The sequence below is a fragment of the Ambystoma mexicanum genome, chromosome 5q (assembly GCF_040938575.1).
Source record: "Ambystoma mexicanum isolate Mex_15411 chromosome 5q, UKY_AmexF1_1, whole genome shotgun sequence".
Classification (NCBI taxonomy): domain Eukaryota; kingdom Metazoa; phylum Chordata; class Amphibia; order Caudata; family Ambystomatidae; genus Ambystoma; species Ambystoma mexicanum.
Genome location: NC_090933.1, coordinates 306,986,274 through 307,006,395, shown reverse-complemented (window position 1 = coordinate 307,006,395; position 20,122 = coordinate 306,986,274).

Sequence of the window (20,122 nt, the reverse complement as noted above, 5' to 3'; positions counted from 1 at the left end):
TTTTCCTTGCAACAGTGGATTGGGGATCATGGATCCATTCTACAACGGGGAGAAACCAGGTCAAGTCACTGAAATAAAGGATCAGGAACATCAGTCAGTCTGTGCATCTCTTCTTAATTTAGTATATCATTATTAACTGTCATCAAAGGTAAAGCCAACATGTTATGTGTCCTTACATAGCAACACTAGCATAGAGTGGTGCAGCCAATATTGTCTTACTGTGGGATGGAATGTGTTAGTGACATCAAGGGTAAAACCAACATAATAGGTGACCTTAGTAGGTCATACCGACCTACAATGGTGCAACCAGACTGGACATATTGTCTTACTGTTGCATGACATTGGCATTTTCTACTGACATAAAGGGTAAATAAAACATTATTAGTGTTATTTAGGGGCTATACTGGCTAACATTGCGGTACCCATTCTGGAGATAGTTCCCACTGAGTCATTGCATGTTTTACTGGTATCAAGGGCAAAGCCAATATCATGAATGTTTGTATGTGGCATTACTGGCCTACTTTGGTGCAGCCAGTCTGGAAATATGTTATTCCTGTGGCATGACATATTTTGGCATTAAGAGTAAAGACACTTTTATGAATGTTCTTACCTAACTATACTGGCCTACATTGGTGCATGCAGTTTTAAGATGTTTTCTTACTGTTCGGGACATACGTCGTTACTGTGGCATTATGTTTTTACTGGCATCAAGGGTAAAACCAACATGATGGGTATTTTTACATGGCCATACTGACCTATATAGATACAGCCAGTCTGGACATGGTGTATTTACTGGCATCCAGGTGAAAGTCAACATGATGGGTGTCAGTACCTGGTCATACTGTCCACCATTGGTGCACATAGTCTACATATAGTCTATAACTGTGGAAAGACAACATGATGAGTGTTATTAAATGTTCATACTGGTGTGCATTGTTGCAGTCAATCTGGACATATTTTCTGACTATGGCATGTACATTCTTACTGTAATCAATGGAAAAACCAACATGGAGTTCTGATGTGATCTTACTGGCCTACGTTTGTGCAGCCAATATGAACATATTTTCTTATTGTGGAATGGCATTTCTTTAGTGACATCAAGGGAAAAGACAACATGATGCGTGTTCTTATGTGTCCATAAAGGTTTATAGGATTGCAGCCAATCTGGGCATGTTTTCTTAGTGTGCCATGCATATTTTACTGGCATCAAGGCTAAAACAAGCATGATGAGTGTTCTAAATTCAGCTACATTTGTGCAACCAAGAAACCAGCCAGGACACAAGGGCATGTATCACACTACATGCTTATGGAAACTAGCCAAAGGCACAACCACCACTTGCATTCATCTGCTATCATGCACTACTCTAAGACACATTGCACAACACCTCTTCCATAAGAATGCATCTAACCCCATGACAAAAATGTGGTCTAGCTGCACACATAATGATTTTCCTGCTCTTGCATAGTCGCCAGAGTACCTCTCAGCATCCACCCACATGCTAGTCTGATATCGGTGGCTAGCAGGGACTTGGCCACCCCTACCTACCTTCATATTGGCTAAAATGCAGACACACACACACATTCTAAACCTCCCTGATGAATGTCCCATACCTGGAATTCTGTCCTCCGAGGGTGTTCATCCTACATGGAATTGTGACCATACCAATGGTGAAAGGTGATACAAAAATGGCAAATAATGATGATGATGATGACGATGATGATGATGATGATGATGATGATGATGATGATGATGATGATGATGATGATGATTATGTGTCCCTACTGGCCTGCATTGGCACAGCCAGTCTGGATATATTTTCATATTCTGCTATGTACATTTATGCCCCTGCAATTAAAACATTCACTACTACCACTGATATGAGGAGCTGTCTGAAGCACCTTCACAGCCTGTAATTGATAGTGGTCTCATTCAACAATGTAAGTATAATTTGGGGCAAACCTCATAAACACATCTTGGCATGTGTTCCAGAATTAAGGTATGTACTATGGCCTGTAACCACTTATGAATTTACAAAAGGCAACCCTTTCATAATCACTGTTATTACACTGTCCTTTTAGTGTGCATTTCAAAATAGTTGTCTGCTGGATATCATTTCCAAGGCCCATATTCAAATCAAACATATTACTTGAAACCTTAGATGGTCTTTTTTGTATTTGTATTTTATGATATCGGATTTCTCAATTAACATCATGTAATACACATAATATAAATATACAGTAAGACCATTCCAAAAATATATTGTAAGCGAAAATGCAACGTACAATGACAGCATGGAGTAAAGACATATAAGATAACTAAAACACTAATATCAAGCATATTAAATTAGAAAGCATGGCTTCTAGATTGTTCTTCCCCGGAGAGACAATGGTCCTCGATATAAGTATGGCGGTCCGGAAACAGGGGTGCCAGTACTAACATACCAGCCCCCTTTCTGGACCGCCATACTACAACAATGCCGGTAGGGGCCACGGATCCCCCAGCAGGCCTGATCTGCCAGGTTATCAGGCTACTACTGGCAAGGTCATCATTGAAGCACCAGCACCATTAGCAAGGGTGCCGCTGCTTCAGTATCCCCATTCCCGTGGAGTCCTATTGGACTTACATCAAAGTCATGGAGGCTCCATTGTGGATCCCAATTGCTATTGCCCGATTTCCTTATTAGAATTGATCAATAAGCTCTCTAGTACGTTTGTATTGCATAGACTTTAGCAGTGGACCACCTCCAGTAATATTTTGAATGCCTCCCAGGCAGGGTTTAGAAAGTGATCCTCCACACTTGGCCGCTGTTTTGTACTGAATGTTTTGTTTGAAAAATACTGTAGTATCAGAGGGGGGAAATTGTTTGTTGCTTTTCTGGTCTTGTAAAAGGCATGCATCTCCATAGATAGGACTTGGAAACCTTGCAGACGCCCTCACCCCAAGGCCTTCTAAACACAATCCAAGCCTGTTATATAAAGACCAATGCAGCAGTGCACTGCTCGTCAATGGAGGGGTTTACGTCAAATTTTATAAAAAAAACAAAGACATATCCAATTTATTTTATTCTTATTAAATTTTACCTCTTAATCTAGCTGCCACAAAATGTTTCCACCACTTTACAAAATGTGACATATGAATCACTCGTATTTGCGGATAAGACAGATCTGTCCAACAAAAGTATTGTATATGCAGAACATTATTTCAGTACTAAAGGGTTAAAATTAAACAGGCAAAAAAGAAAATGATGGTCTTTATGAAGCAGAACAATGGTTGTGCCTGGTATTTGAATGGTGAAAACATATATGGGGTGGGCTAATTTTGCTATCTTGGTCTCACATTCAATAGGAATGGCAAATGGGCAACTCATATTTAAACCACTGCCGAGAAATGTACACCTCGCTTGGCAGGACTATCAAGGTTTTATTACAATTTTGATGCCCGTATTTATAAGAAATGTTTAAAAGTTTATAGAGCCAGGGAAGGTTTGATGCTTCTGTATGGAAGAAAGATTTGTCCTTATGCCAATTGTCAACAACTAGTAGTGCTTTGTCTGTGAGCTGTGACTGTGAAATGGGAGTCAACAAAAATCTGGGCAATTTTTTATTATTTTTGTTCATGTGCAAGAAATATAGTGCTCTACAGAAAAAGTGCTCAAACCACAATTCTTGAAAATTAATAAAAAATCTTACCTAGAAGCATTGTATTTAATGTTGACATGTAAATGCGAGAATTGTAATTTTAATTTGTTTGAGTATGTTTGGAAACCACTGGGCCTCATTACGGGGTTGCCAGAAAACCTGTCGGTAGGTGGCGGGATACCGGCAACCCTGTAACACTTTTTCCGCCACCTGACTGCTCGTGCCACCAGGATATTAAGGCAGGCATTGGAAACTGTAAATCCCCATTCCTGTGGAGTCCCATAGGACTAGGCTGACAGTCTGCCAACGCCTTAGGGAAACCACCAATAGATCAAGGTAGACAAAAGACAGATAGGTGTCCCTGAATCAATAGCGACTAACATCCCTGTTAAGGACACCTGGGCTATGAAGGGGGAAAACCACGGAAGTAGTAAGAGGTGGACTGACCTAGCGCCAACTTCCATAAAGAATTTGATAGGCCCTAAAAGATATTTTCTAAGAATCTACAGCCATTCGGTCTGTTTTAAGAATAATCATCCTTGGGACATTAGTGGAGCATCAGAGCGGTTATTTGTGTTGGGCTGCCCTATCACAGAATACAAAAGGAAATGTTTGCTTTCACTTTATGTGTGATAATTAAACTAAATAATACTGGTCGAAGAATGCCTTTGTACTTGTATTTTTTTTTAAATTACACCCTGCTCCTCACATTACACCTGTACAGCGGGTTGGCTCAGAACTCACCAGTAACATTTACAAAATTAGTCTAAAAAAGCAGTGTACACCAGGCAAGACGTAATACAATTTATTCTGGGCCCAGTCGCTGCTGGGAAAGCAAAATTCAAACAGAATGCGGAACAGAACTGCATGAAAAGCACTGTCAAAGATGCACCTCAAAATCAAAAGCTTTTATAATCTCATAGACTAATTAGTATCAAAACACATTGAGCCTCATTATAAGTCAGGCGGTAAGGGGTTAACTGCGCCGTAAAAGGTGCCGGCGCCGTCAACCCCATACCGCCTGATTACGAGGTCCCCTCGCTGGACCCGCTCTGCACGTCTGGTTTCACCAGACGTGCAGAGCGGGTCCCGCGAGGGGAAGACGGAGCAAACAACGGGCCACTCGTAATCGGCCCGTTGTTTGCTCCCTCTCCCATTCCCATTCAGCCCCATGGGGGCAGAAATGGGAATGGGGAAGGTCCGGGCCTGGGTTCCTGAAGGGAGGAATTACCGGGCCCTTCGAACTTGGAATGGCCCAGTAATTCCCCATTCTGGGAACCCGGACCCGGACCCGATTTTGGCGGCAGCCATGCCGCCAATAGCGGCATGGCTGCCGCCAAAGCCGTAATGACGACCATTATCTTACTTGATTGGGTCCTGCAAACCCCACCAAATCACTGTTGTCCACCAGTGTGACGTCACAATCCAACCCATTGGTAGTGTCAATTTATTGAAACATTTGGGATGACCAGCGGATGTTTATTCAACTGCCGCCGATCATCACCATCCGTCTTCTCACGGGCAGATATGTGATCATGACACTGCCACAGCCTTGGCCCATCAACAAGTTACCATTTTAATTTTGCATCCTAGGAACTCTTCAAACTTCTTCCCAGGCTACGATGTGCTAATGGGCAATTTGAGACCGCCATGGGCATTTTGAAATCGTCAGTAGAGCAGCTTCAAAAACTAACAGGCCAAATTATAAAATGGTTGTGCATTCACTAATTTTCCAGGGAACCCACAAGCTCTGCTTCATGATTTCAAAAGAAACAAAGGCTGTTTGCTTCCTACTGTGCGATCCTGGGAACATGTAATTTACAATGTGTTGCCAGCCTCTACAGCTACTAGACAACATGATCCACTCCAATCTGTAGGTGATGAAAAGTTATACTGCAATCCTGCGCACAAGACTCTAAAATTCCAAATTTCAAAACAGAATTGGCAAATGATAATTAAAATTTGCATAAGTCAAATTGGTCGCAGATTTACGCAAATTTCAATTTATTAATACAGCCAACACGTGTTTCGACCCCCTGGTCGTTATCAAGTCTGGTTAATTTTCTGAATATCACTCCCACTGAATTAGCTTGTGATGGTCAAATGGAAATTTCCAAATCGAAGTGAATGGTTCATCACCCAGTTCACAACGGTATAGACAATGGATAGCAAGTGAACAAATTTGTCTCTTTGTTTAATAATGGATAAGATAATCCCGCTCATCTAATTAATGTGCATCCAATATCAGTGCTTCTTGGTCATGAAAACTGAAGACATTCAGCAAGCCCAATTAGGTGTGCATAGTAATGTTGATCAATTTAGCGGTATAGGTACTCTGTTCCAAATAGATGTGGGATAGATCCCTTCGACACACCAAGTGTACAAAGTTATACACAATGCTGCTATAAATGCACATATGCATTTTTTTACTTTCATGTAAATGCACCTAAAAAGAAACATTTTTAAACACACAACATTGTAAGTAACTGCCACTTGATGTGAGCAGGTGCTGAATGCTGCAATACCTCGAATTTGATAGAGTGGTTAAAAAAGAGAACATGCTTATTGAGAAGCTTTTCACAGGGTAAGTGGCAGCAACCCTGCATATCTTTTTTGGGAGGAAAGGTCTTTTTGACCCCTCTACGTTCTGTACAACGTAAATCTTATGTTCATACAATCATCGGAGGCGTCACTGTCCGAGCTCCTGGTGAATGGAGCATGGCAGCCATTGCAGGACACATATCTAATTCATTTTGCACGTCCCCAGACTCCATTTTGTATAATTCCCGAACCCCATCTTTTACTAGGCCGCACAGTGATGTCTAACAAAGCCCTCTCTACCTTCTCCCTGTGCCACGTAAACTCACCCCCACTTCGTCCTCCCCTGCCAGCACCGCGGCTGTCCAGTTCTCACGGAAGCTTGGGCACACATTTTTGCAAAGTGACAATGTATTACTTCTCTTCTTCTGAGATCATTGCCCTGTGTGTGACCGGGCCGAAGCTTGGCTTGCGAAAACCATTTGTCTCCCTCACCCCTACCTTTAGGATTTATTGCCTGGGTAACCCTTGCTCCCCTGTGTTCCTTTCATGTAACAGACGGTGGGACCCGTCCCCATGGGCCACCCTAGATTGCCCCTCATATAACTAATCCAGAGTGACCATGTACTAACACCTATCAATCTCCTTGGCTGAACTATGAAGCACCATGCACATGAATTAAAATGGCACTCTTAGATAAGGCACCTAGGCCACCGCACCCCTGTCCACACAGATGTCCAGGTCAAGAATGTACGCAGTATTACTACAATTTATAGACAACCCTGCATTTTTGTATATATTTTATGCCTTATATTAATCAATTGCATGTCAGTGATTACTGATGGGACTCAATCTGACATGCACCCGTCCCAGAGGAGCCCAGCTGACCCACATGCCATGAGAATCTACAAATTCAGCAACAGCCAATCAAGCAACTCCTGCACATTACATTGTATACTGAACCAGCCAAACAAGCCAATGAAGTGGTGCTATGTAAGTTATAGAAAACGTCATAGATGACTCTTATTGTGCTTATAATGTAATGTTACTGTATTGTTGGCAGAGCACTCTCGGAGCAGCAGAGTCCTCTGCATGTCTCATTTTACTTTTGTATAAACTTTCCTTACTTTGCTCGCAATCTCTCTCCTGGTCTCATTTCCTACTGGGGTGTGTCCATTTATTCTGAGTGTTGGGTTTGTATTTTTGGGGAATGGACACTTTCATTTGGTGACTCCGACTAAGTGATGATACGGGAAATCCCACGAGCACTGCGTTGAGATCCGGGGCACCCCCAGCAAGGCTGCCCACCTACGGCTGACCGGTATTCTTAAAATGCGTATGCCACTGAGAAGGTTCCACAGGTCACGGCTTTGCAACCCAACCCACTGCTCACCGGAGCCGGGTTCGGCTCTTGATAGGGGTGGCACCCCGATTGTGGATAGACCGCGCACAGAGGTTCTCGGATCAACATGGACACGTGAGTATTGATTGCGTGGAAAATTAATGGAGGGGTAAGACTAATGGGAACAGAGTCAGATTAAGTAACTGGGATACAATTTGTGGGTTAGAGCATGTATGAGTGAGCAATCTTTCTTTTTTCCTTCACATGGCATTAGGATTTTATATAAGGTGACAGAATAAGAGGAGATGCGTGAACCTAGCTCTGAAAGGAGGTGGAAAGCAGCGCTGCATAGTACTGTCTTGACCAGTACATGATTATAGAGGTTGAAAAAGAAATGAGTGGGAGTCTTGTATATGGAGAAGACTCAGAAAATATTAGTTATTGACTTTCTCTACTCTTGCTGAAAGTTCATCAGAAGTCTGCCAAAAGGGGCCAGGGAGGGGTGATTGTGGAGAGTGAATGAAGGGAAAAAGACTGCAGCAAGGGGTAACATGCAATAAGAGAGGTATAGGTACATGTTTCATGTTATTTGTCGTAAGTAATGTTTGTTAGTGTGTCACGTCACCATGTCAAGTGTTTGATGTTGTTTGGTTATTTATAATGCCTGTGAAAGGTTTGAAATTTGAAAAAAAAAATGTGTGATCACAATGGTTCTATGTATACAATAGAAGGATTTTGTGGCAATTGAATTTCAATGAAATAAGAATTGATAGTAACGAGTGGGACATCTATACATATACACGCACATAATCAGCGAATACACATAATGGGAGCAGATACGCCCATTTCACACAAGGGGGATGGGTCGGCCTAAATATGGCCATAGGGAGGGTCTTTTGATAAGACTGTAATGGACTTTGTAGCAACATACCTATCGATCAAATACAAGGGAAAACAGCTCCAACATAGAAGAGAGGTCTAAGACCTCTGGTGCATCTTTGAGGAGGTACCACCCACTAAAAACAAAGATAAGGAGGGGTAACCGCAGGAAGTGGCAACACAGGAAGAGAGTGGGGAAGAAAAAGGTAACGGGGAAGAACCAAAATCACAGCACCCATTGTTGACCAAACCTGCTGAAGGATATAGTGACCCCATGTATTTGTCCCAACCTAGTGCCTCAACCACACCTGCAACAGCCCCCCCTTCCCCTTATGACCCTAAAAGTCTGTACCGTCCGACGAGTGCACCCCCAGTACAATTAGGACTCCTCACTCAGGATGTAGAAAATAAAATTAGCACTACCCAAGCAGAGTTAACACGACTTAGAGCCCTGTGTGAGAGGTTGCAGTTTCTGCCAGGGGGTGGGCAAACCCCACCGTCCCCATGGTCAAAAACGTCCTCTGGAGTTGCTGAGGATGAGTGGAAATCAGGAGACTTCCTCTACCGAGTTGATAGTGCCCCCATCAAGGTAATACGAAGAGAGAAGGCAGACAAGCAGGTAAGTACAGGACAAGGTAGTGTAGCTTCAGATAGGGAAGAGGAATGTTGGAGCAATCTCAATGAATATGAAGAAGGAGCATGGGCAACGGGTGTACCACTGCCGTGGTGGACGCTTCCAAGAGAAGAAGAGGAAGATGAAGTGTGGCAGGGGAGTTTGGGAAGAAGGATGGGTTGAATGGTGGTGGCAAAAAGGAAGGGAACAAAGGTAGGTAAGGGGAGAGGGAAATCAAACATGCAGATGCCTCTCATTTACAAGGGGGCAGGGAGAACTCACTATGTGCCTTGGGCATTAATTGATAAAGCTAGTTTGCTGAAGACGTTGCCCCCGCTTTCTGGGGACACAAGTAAGTGGATATATGCTTTTGAGAAAAACAATACAGAGGTCCCACTAGCAGTAAGAGATGTTAAAAACGTGTTAGTGTCTGCTGTGTGTGACCATGCAAACAAAGTGTGGGTGAAGGCAGGGTTTCTGGGAGTGACAATGAATTGTGATCGCCATGATCAGGCTTCATTTAATAATGTGAGGGCACAGGTATGGGATACATTGCGGAGCATCTTCCCTGATACTCCAGACTTGCATTCAGTAATGCAATGTGCAATGGGGGAGGATGAAGATGCTGCAGTTTACATCATCCGGTGCTGGATATGTGGATGGCGAAGACGGGCACCGCTTGGGACGAGTCAACCTCCCTCTTTTATTTCATTATCAAACGAGGCCTCCCGAAAGAGGTACAGAAGGCCTTGGACAAAATTGCTGGGATAGAAGCCAAGGGTTGGCCCGAAATTCAAAGCATCATAGTACACCACTGTAGTAGGATCAAGGAAAGGGAGAAGGACATTTCACAAAATAGTTTAGCAGATCAAGCAAAGCTTGTACAAAATAAACTGGTGAAGGTTGTGGAAGTAGCAGCCACGCTCCCCGCAGACAGACTAGGATATGGAGACGAGGTGCAGGTGGCATTGCAAGCAAGAATGGCAGCAACATGGGCAGCAAACGGACAGGAACAATGGGCAGGCAAGGAAGAGTACGGAGGGCCCCAATGGCAATGAAGACCTGGAAGATGAAGAGGTGGGTACCAAGCTCAGAGAGTGGGCTATGGGGGACATGGACCCCATGGGGGGGCAAGGAGCATGTTGGTCATATGGGAGGTGGGGCCACTTTGCAAAGGAATGTCGCACCCATCCCATGATACACTACCCAAATGCACAAGGGTTCAATAACAAACAGTAGTACGGCCAACCCCACCCAGGCAGCCCCTATGGATTATCTATGGGTGGATACAGACAAGAAGAGGAAGTTGATATCTGCCTGGTACAGGAGCAGAGAGCACTGCCCTAAGGGACACAGACACAGCAGTGATTGACACATCAGAATCAGATGGTAAACACACACAGCAATCTTTTCGTTATTACTGCTAATGGCGCACCACTGCCATTTCGAGGGACGGCCATGGTGGGAGTAAATGTGTTTTTTTTCCCGGGGGACAAACACCCACCCAGACTATGACAGCCCACAGAGAGCACTTGCGTGTACAATCCTATCGACTAGCTTGCGTCCAGACGAGGAACCACTGGTGGGGCAGAGACAGGTAATAGGCAGTTCATCTTTATGGTAGACTCGGGGGCGGAAAATCGTCCCTAATGGAAGTTGTTCTGTTGTCAGACCGGAAGTTGGAAACGCAGGGGTTTACTGGGGCTGAGGTCACGGTTTCATACACTAAAGATCTAGACATAACGGTAGATGGGAAGACAGTGTGAGCACCACCATTGTACCACGAAGACTCGCTGACCAATTTGCTGGGGTGGGATCTCCTTGGAAAGCCCAATATGATGATCTCCTTTACTGAAAGAGAGATTGTGCTCGACCCCGGGAATATGCCCCCTCAGAACGATGCTATTAATGAACAGAATTGCCAATGGGATAACCTTGCGGGGAGTTCCAGTTGATGCAGACATTTTTGTAAATGGAATACAGGTCTTGTCTGAGGTAACACAACAAGAATGGAGAATACCTTCTGACTTTTTCGCCCCATAGCTGTCCCTGAGGTGGTGCCTGGGACCATGTTGTCCCTAGATCTACAAGGTGTGCAGGTATCGGCCAAATGTATTGCGGTGATAGGATTAGACACGCACAGATGTGAGTGGCAAACTGTTCTATGCATAGACCCCAACTTAGCACTACGCGATTTAACAGATGAGTTGTTCACTGACAATGACACTGATGGGGAGATAATAATGGAAATGTGCATGCCCTGTGCCATAATGATTCAGCACAGGCAAGTGGCAAATCCCCTCATGGCTATTGTCAGTTCACTCCCGAAATGTTTTGAGGAAGACATGCAACAGGGGCCCAGCAAATTATGGACAATTTACACCCCATGATGTAGAGCTTTTACAAGACGTCATGCCTTTTAAAATAAAACTCAAACCTGGGGCAATACTACCACGTGTAAAACAATACCCACTGTCAAGGGATGTGGAAGAGGGAATACGAGAGACAATAAATGCATTATTGCAACAAGGCATTATAGTACACTCAAATTCTCCATGTAATATGGCAATTCATCTGATTAAAAAAGAAAACGGCAGGGCTTGGAGGATGATACAGGACTTAAGGTGACTTAATGAGGTCATACAGTAGGAGTTTCCCCTTGTCCCAACCCCCCATTCATTTTGTGCAGCATTCCAAAATCCGCCACATTTTTCACAGTGCTAGACTTGAAAAATGCTTTTTTCTTGGCAGCACTGGACCCAGATTCACAATACTTGACTGCGTTCACCCTAGGAGGAAAAAGGTACGAACACTGCAGGTTACCACACTGTTACTGTGAAAGCCAGAGTATTTTTAACAGAATACTGCATGAAGATCTTGGAAACATTGATGTCAAAAGTAAAGTGATACAGTTCGTAGATGACCTGTTGGTTTGTGGTAAAGATGAAGAACAGTGCAGAGCAGATTCCATTACGTTACTGAACTTATTGACACAAAAAGGGTACAAGGTGGACAGAGGGAAATTCAGTACTGCCTAGCAGAAGTGTTATACCTTGGTCAAAAGATGGCAAGCACATACTTCCTGTGAGAGCAGCAGCTGTACGCGCAACAGTTCGACCCAAAACCGTTAAATACATAAAGAAGATTCCCGGCCTAAGTAACTACTGCCGAGCATGAATATTAGACTATGCAGCATACACAAGGTCCTTATTACAGGCGCTAAAAGAAGCACAGCAAGAAAACAAAGCAATCACATGGTCACAAGAAGTGAACACTGCCTTTAACAGATTGAAAGAGCTCATTTCCACCACCCCAGTCCTAGCCATGCCAGACTATGAACAGGAATTTTACCTGTTCTCACACTGTGATGGGACCCTCATGACAGTGGTCCTGCCCCAAAAGACATTGGGCCTCATTACGAGGTAGGAGGTAAGGGATTACTGGCACTGGCAAGGGTGCCGGTGCCGGTAATCCCTTACCTCCATATTCTGATGTCCCTTAGCAGGTCCCTTCCTTAACGCCTGGTCTGACCAGGTGTTAAGGACGGGACCCGCTAAGGGACTTCAGAGCTAATAACGTTACCGCAAATTGCGGTACCGTTATTAGCCACTTCCCCATTCCCATTGAGCCCTATGGGGGCTCAAATGGGAATGGGGAATGGTTCTCAGAATGGGGACTTACCGGGTCCTCCAAGGTTGGAATGACCCGGTAAGTACCCATTCTGAGAACCCGGACCCGGTATGCGGTAAGGGGGTAGCCATGGTGCTAATAGCACCATGGCTACCTCCTACCACATAATGAGGCCCATTGTTAGGGCAGAAACCCCTAGCTTATTATAGCGGCACACTTGACACTGTGATGCAAGGACACTTTGGGCCTCATTACGACCCTGGCGCTGACGAAATGAAGGGGGCCGGTACGGGACCGTCCCCCTTCATTCCGTCAGGGCCGATTACGAGGTTCCCTTTGCGGGACCCGGATCAGATGTCTGGTATAACCAGACATCTTTTCTGGGTCCCGCGTGGGGAAGAGGAAGGTAACAACGGGACACTTGTAATGTGCCCGTTGTTACCTCCATTCCCATTTAGCCCAATGGGGGCTCGAATGGGAATGGGGAATGGTTCCTGCAAGGAGGACTTACCGGGTCCTCCTATGTCGGAATGACCCGTTTATTCCTCATTGCAGGAACCCGGTAATGGAGCCCGGTTCGGAGGCAGCCATGGAGCTAATAGCTCCATGGCTACCTCCAAATTTGTAATGAGGCCCTTTGTGTGCGAACAGGCCCACACCGCCACCGCCCTTGCAATTGAAAAAAGCACTTCGATTGTGATGGGATGCTCAGTAACATTGTTCATTGAGCACTCCTTATTTGCAATTCTAAGTCTATGGGCCTCATTACGACCCAGGCAGTAATCTGCCGACATTACCACCATGGCGTAATGAGCGTTTACGCCGTGGGCCGATGGCGTAAAGAGCGCCACATTATGACCCATCGTGCACAAGCATTACGCCATGGTGGTAATGTAATTAAGGCCAGGGCGGAAAAGGCCCCTACCGGCATCGTAGGGGGAGCAAGGTACACTTCTGCCACCGTAAGTAGCGGCCACCGTAATTAGCGGTGGCCGCAATTAGCGGTCACCGTAAAAAGCAGAACCGGAAATAGCGTCATCGCGCCGGAACGGGAAACAGCACGTCGGCCATCTTTAAAAACACAATCCATTGCCATCCTTCCGAACAACACCAGATCCAACCCTGACACCTGTCCCAACCAATCACCCACCCATCCAACCACCCAAAAATGCCTAAAGTTGTGAAGAAGGCATGTGACCGCCAGCGCCAGGAAAGATTTAGCCGGGAGGAACTCTGCATGCTTGCGGAGACCCTGCAAGACAACACAGCTGTCGTTTTCTCGCCGGAAATGACCAGGCCAGCGATAGCGAAAAAGAAGGCCATCTGGGCCCTGGTGGCCGAGCGCGTCAGCGCGGTGGGGACCGTACCCCGCACCCCACAGCAGTGCAGGAAGCGCTGGGATGACCTTCGCATACGGGTCAGAGCCGTCATCTCTGCGAACCGCAACCTTGCCCTGGGTACCGGTGGAGGTTCGGAATCCCCACTAAAACTCCAACCGTGGGAGGAGATTTGTGCAACCACGATTGGCATGGAGGGCATTGAAGGCGTCGGAGGGATGGAAAGGGGAGTTCCGACATCAGGTGATGAAGGTAGGTGCCTCAAACAAGACATGCCATAGTCACTGCAGTCCATTCATGTGTAGCACAAGGTTGCCCTAGAGTGTAAATGCAACACATTAGCTCCACACTGCCCATAGCCACATGCGAGCACCACCCTGTATACACTGCTGGCACCCACATACCTGCATCCACATTCCACACAAAAAGGAGACAACCTGCATGGCCCTGCCTGAAATCTGCCTCATCTACTGACCAGAATCATGTCAATCATTGTCATTCCAAACTCCACAGACCTCCCTCCTTTGCTCCACCACAGGCACAGATTCACACCCCGAGGCCAATAATACCATCCCCGAACCCTCAACCTCAGCTGCAGTGAGGCAGACCCCACAACAAGCAGAATCCACTGCAAGCAAACCGGACGGCCCACCGGCAAGCACCCCTGTAGGCAGCAGGCCAGCAGCAGCAGCTCCACCTGTACCAACATTGCCTGCCACAGAAGGCACCGGGTCTGCGGCCAGCAGCAACATGGGTGAAACAGCTGCAATTGCTGCATGTTCAGACTCTGACATTGAGGAGCACGAAGTCAGAAGCCCCACTGACCTTCTACATTCCCCGTGTTTGTCAAACGCCAGCCCCCATGAGGATCACACACAGGGGCACACAGAGGAAGAGGAGTGGCCTTCTACCCCATGCCCAGTCCTCAGTCCACAGGAGGGGAGCAGCCCCTCCATCACACCACCAGCACTGGGCATGGCCCAGCAGGGGCAGCAGTCCCTCGAGGACATCATACAACTGTCCACGATGCTGACTGAGCATGCCGCGGAATGTGTGGGGGCTAGGGCAACCATTGAACAGGCCACAGAGACCCTAAGGGCTGAAGTAGTGCAGAGCACTGCCACCCTGAGGGATGCCATCAGGCCATGTCTAGGGACATTTGTGGTGAACTTGTCGGGTTGCGTCGTGCGCTCACTGAGCTCACCCACATCCTACAGGGCGTGCATGCACGGGGGCAGGCAGGGACATCCTCCGCTGCCAGTTCTGCACAGAGCAGCCCCGTCCGACGTTCCGGACGTAACCTGCGCTCCACAGCCAGGGGTGCCCCAGGGGCCGGGAGAGGGGGCTTGTAACAGCCTGTGGCCACTGTCACAGGCATCTGTTGACACTTACATGGGGTGTGTTGGGGTGTGCAGGGGGGAGGGGGAGGTGGGAGGGGGTGTGTTGGGGTGTGCAGGGGGGAGGGGGGAGGGTGTGTGTTGGGGTGTGCAGGGGGGAGGGGGGAGGTGGGAGGGGGTGTGTTGGGGTGTGCAGGGGGGAGGGGGTGTGTTGGGGTGTGCAGGGGGGAGGGGGGAGGTGGGAGGGGGTGTGTTGGGGTGTGCAGGGGGAGGGGGTGTGTCACGACGTTTTATGATTGAAATACACTTTTTGCTTTTCCGAAATGAAATGTGTGGACATTTTCATTGCATATGTGTGCTTTATTGGTGTACAGTCCACAGTGTGCATGTCCCAGAGACACACAGTGCCCCAAGTGCAGTCTCCATGTGATACACACCAGCCGTGTGTGCTAGAAGCAGTGGTCGATGATAGTTTGGCGCATTGCACGCCCCTCCTGTGCATCGCCTCCTCCATGGGGTGCCCCCCCATCTGCCCCCTCCTCATCCTCATAGTCAGGTGGTTGCAGTTCTGCGTCAGGGGGCAGTGGCACATTCCGTCTGACGCACATATTGTGTAGTATGACACATGCCATGACGATCTTTGCCACCTTCTCATGGCGGTACAGGAGTGCCCCACCAGACCTGCTGAGGCATCGGAACCGTGCCTTCAATAGGCCGAATGTCTGCTCCAGACATATGCAATCTTATGTGTTATACACGTGCTCAGATAAAACCTGAGTTAAGAGAAAAGATAAAACGTCACAGTACAAAAGGATAGCAGCCTAATTTCATCAATGAGCAACTAGATTAATTTACCATATGCAAATAACAATTCCTATGTCAATAATACAGTACAAGGATTATACAGTACAAGCAGCCTAATTCAATAAATCAGCAACTGAAAGAATAACAGTGAAGAGAAGTCTAAATGTTTAACAAAGGTAGTACAATGGGCATAGTATAAATAAATAAGTATGGTATACATAAATCTAAGCAACATACATATCATGATTCAAAGGTGTAAACAATCATCATAATAAAAAAGCTCATGTTTGTAAAAACACACATAGTTCAGCATCTATATTTAAACCTTTCGTTTTCAAGGTGTCAAACTTACATATGAGTGTCGCTTCTAGTTACCTAAATCTCAATTCACGGTTCCCTAATCTTTTATTTAATGGTATATGGGCCAACCCTGTCAAAGTTAGACATTTCACATCGCCATTGTGCTTTTCTTGAAAGTGGCTAGTGAGAGGGTATGTTAAATCTCCATTTTTAATGGCTCTGTAATGTTGGAGAATCTGCATCTTTAAAGGACCTATTGTCGAGCCTATATAATGAAGACCACAGGCACATGTGATCACATATACTACATATTTCGTAGTGCAGGAGATTCTATGTTTATATTTCCAACATTGGCCATTCACACTCTGAAAGGGAACCTTAGATACATGATCACACAATTTACAGTGGGCACATTTGTAGAAGCCAGTTCTACTGATTTGAGTCATCCCTGCGCTTTCAGCTGATCTAGTGATCACCATACTGGGAGACAACATAGTTTTAAGAGTAGGAGCCTTCCGATAAGTGACATGGGGAAAGGTGTCCAAAACTAACTCCAGATGAGGCCAGTGTTTGTTCATTATCATTTTGATTTCTTTGGCTTGATGATTAAATCCTGTAATAAGCCTGATTTCATTGTCATTTGTTTTGATTTGTCTGGACAATAAGGATTCTCCGGTAGGTATTTCTGCTTTGGTGAAACTTTTGGAAATAACATTTTTCCATAACCACGTCTGATGAATCTCTGACTAATGTTTTTGGCTTCACTCATGTAATCACTGCTGTTACTACAAGCTCTTTTCGCTCGCAAAAATTCTCCGTAGGGAATAGAGTTTATTAGGGCTCTTGGGTGATGACTCTTGGTGTAGAGAGTTGAATTGGAACTCGTGGGTTTTCTTTATAATTTAGATGTCAATTTACCGTTCTCTACCTGGAATTCCACATCTAGAAATACCAAATTCTGTTTGCTGATAACCGTTGTTAATTCTAAATTGAATATCTTGTCATTAAGAATATTCACATATGCCATAACTTCCAATTCAGTCCCATCCCAAATAATAAACAAATCATCTATAAAACGATACCAGATTTTTATGTGTTGGGTCCAATGTTCCAATTCTTCTGTCCACGCCTGATGTGTCTCCCACCATCCCATATATAGGTTGGCGGAAGTTCGGGCCATGCACGACCCCATAGCTGTGCCTCGTATTTGTTATAAAGTTGATTTTCATGAAGGAAATAGTTAAGTTCAAAACAAAATTGCAACATGTTCAATAGCATCTTATTTTGTTGCCGATAACTGATCGATCTGCTTTCCAAAAACGCTTGACATGCCTTCATGCCTGCTGTATGCTGAATCGAAGTATACAAAGATACTACATCAAGTGACACAAGAAAGTAACCAGGCTCCCAATTAATATTCTCCAGCTTCGCAAGCAAATCCGCAGTGTCTCATACGTTTGTATGAGCTCAAGCTTAAAACAAACGGCTGGAGGAAAAAGTCCAAATATTTGGATGTATTTTCGAGCAAACTGCCCATCAAAGAAACAATGGGGCGACCTGGAGGATCCATTAGACTTTTATGAATCTTAGGGTTGAAATAAATCAAAGGAGTTACTAGATGGGCATTCTTGAGAAAGAAATATTCATCGCGATCTATGAGCTCCAACTCACACCATTCTTTTAACTTTTCATGATATATCATTTTGGTTTCCAATAATGTCTCCATTTCTATAGGTATATAGTTGGTGCTGTCGCTCAATTGTCTCTTGGCTTCCAATTCGTATTTTTCGCTGTCCATGACAAGAATTCCTCCGCCTTTATCTGAAGGATGTATGACTATGGAGTGGTCACTCTTCAACATTTGTAATGCCTGGAATTCCAAGTAGTTGAGATTGCGATGTGCCGGTAACATTTTACTAGATAATTTCTTCAGCTCTTTTATCACTAACTCTAAAGTGTCAATAGGTCTACATGTTACATTGGGACAGAAGATGGACTGAGGTCTAAATTTAGTTGTACAGTTCATTCCAGTAGAGATCCCAAATGTTGCTTCTAGCATGGAATCATCCATTCTGATGCTGTCATCCATATTTGATTCCATAGATTCTTCCATACTCGCTAAATATAAAAGACTAGTTAGATCTTTTTCCGAAAATATGGAGACATCTTTCACTGCCTGTTTTTTTTTTGATCCTTGATTATCTTCGATTTTAGTGGCATGAAATTTAGCCAGTTTAAGCTTTCTGGGAAATTTGAATAGATCAATTCAGTGATATCATCAATGACATTTGTAATGTCATCTTTGATGTCCTGGGTGTTAGGCTTAGCAGTACACGGTGGTGGCACGAGTTATGGTTGCTTAGCTTACCATAACTGGCGAATTTCAGGGGTTTTTCGATTTTACTTGGAACCATAATGTCCTTTTAACAACGTTTTTTCACTGAATTTCATAGGTTTTTAGTAGCGCAACTTAACCATAACGTCCCTTTAACACAGTTTTTTCACTGAATTTCATATGTTTTTAGTAGCACAATTTAACAATAATAACTCTGACTTTATGTACATGTAATATGGAACATACTGAACCCCCTCTACTGAATTTGATGTCTGCAAACTCTTTTAATGTCAGCGGACATGTTTGGACAACAGCACCACTACCCAAAAAGTCTGGGGGGTATGTTTAATTGTTATGTCTTAACATATGAATATTTTACAAATTCACAAACCAGCACACATACACATTTTATTTCGTAATAAGTAAGAAGTGTAACCCATATATAACACACTAACCATTCATTTAAATACAATAGTTTCTAAAATGGAATATACCAAAAGAAGAAAGATAGGCTTCCAACATGATTACCTCACAGAAACTCCACAACTAAGAGCAACAGCAGATCTACAGACCACTCAGAACACACCTTACCTGAAATAGTAAGTGTACTACATTTTATTCATATATTTATAAACTTTCTGTATTAGATGCAAAAAAGAATGATATTATGTTTTTTTCTCACAGAAATGTCTAGTACCCTGGAGTGGCTAGAGGAGCATTTCCCGCGTGAGGAAATGTCAGAAGATAGTGAATCTAATGGTAGACACTTTACTATATAAAGCAATTAATTAAGATTATTTTATATACATTTAACATATATATATATTTTTGTACAGACCATACAAAAATTGAAAATACTAATGAAAAAGCTGTATTGGATGTATCCAATAAATGTATTGGATAAGACTCTTCAGAAAAAATGGACCTACTCTTGGCAAATTTTAATAATTTGAAAATTTTTGAGGAGGATCACTTCAAACACACAACTACATACCATTGTCCCACATGTACCTGTCCCCCTCACCATATCCCAGTCAATTATCCCCAAACCCTCTCCATGAACCAAAACGTTTTGATGAGACTTCCATCCCTTCTTCACCTCATATAAATTCTATTGAAACCCTAATTCTCCTGTTTTTGTTTCAGTTTCTGCCTCACCTTCTCTGTCATAAATTTAACATGTATGTAAAATAAAGTAAAATGATTATATTGTGTCCTAATTCATTTCTTGTTTTAAAAAAAAAAAACAATTCAGGTGTCCGCGGACAGCGCGGGTGTCCGGAATGTCCGTAAAGAAACGAAAATAGAGGTGTCCTAAGAACACTATATCTGTCCGTACTGTTCGCTAGCAAGTTAAACCTGTTCTAA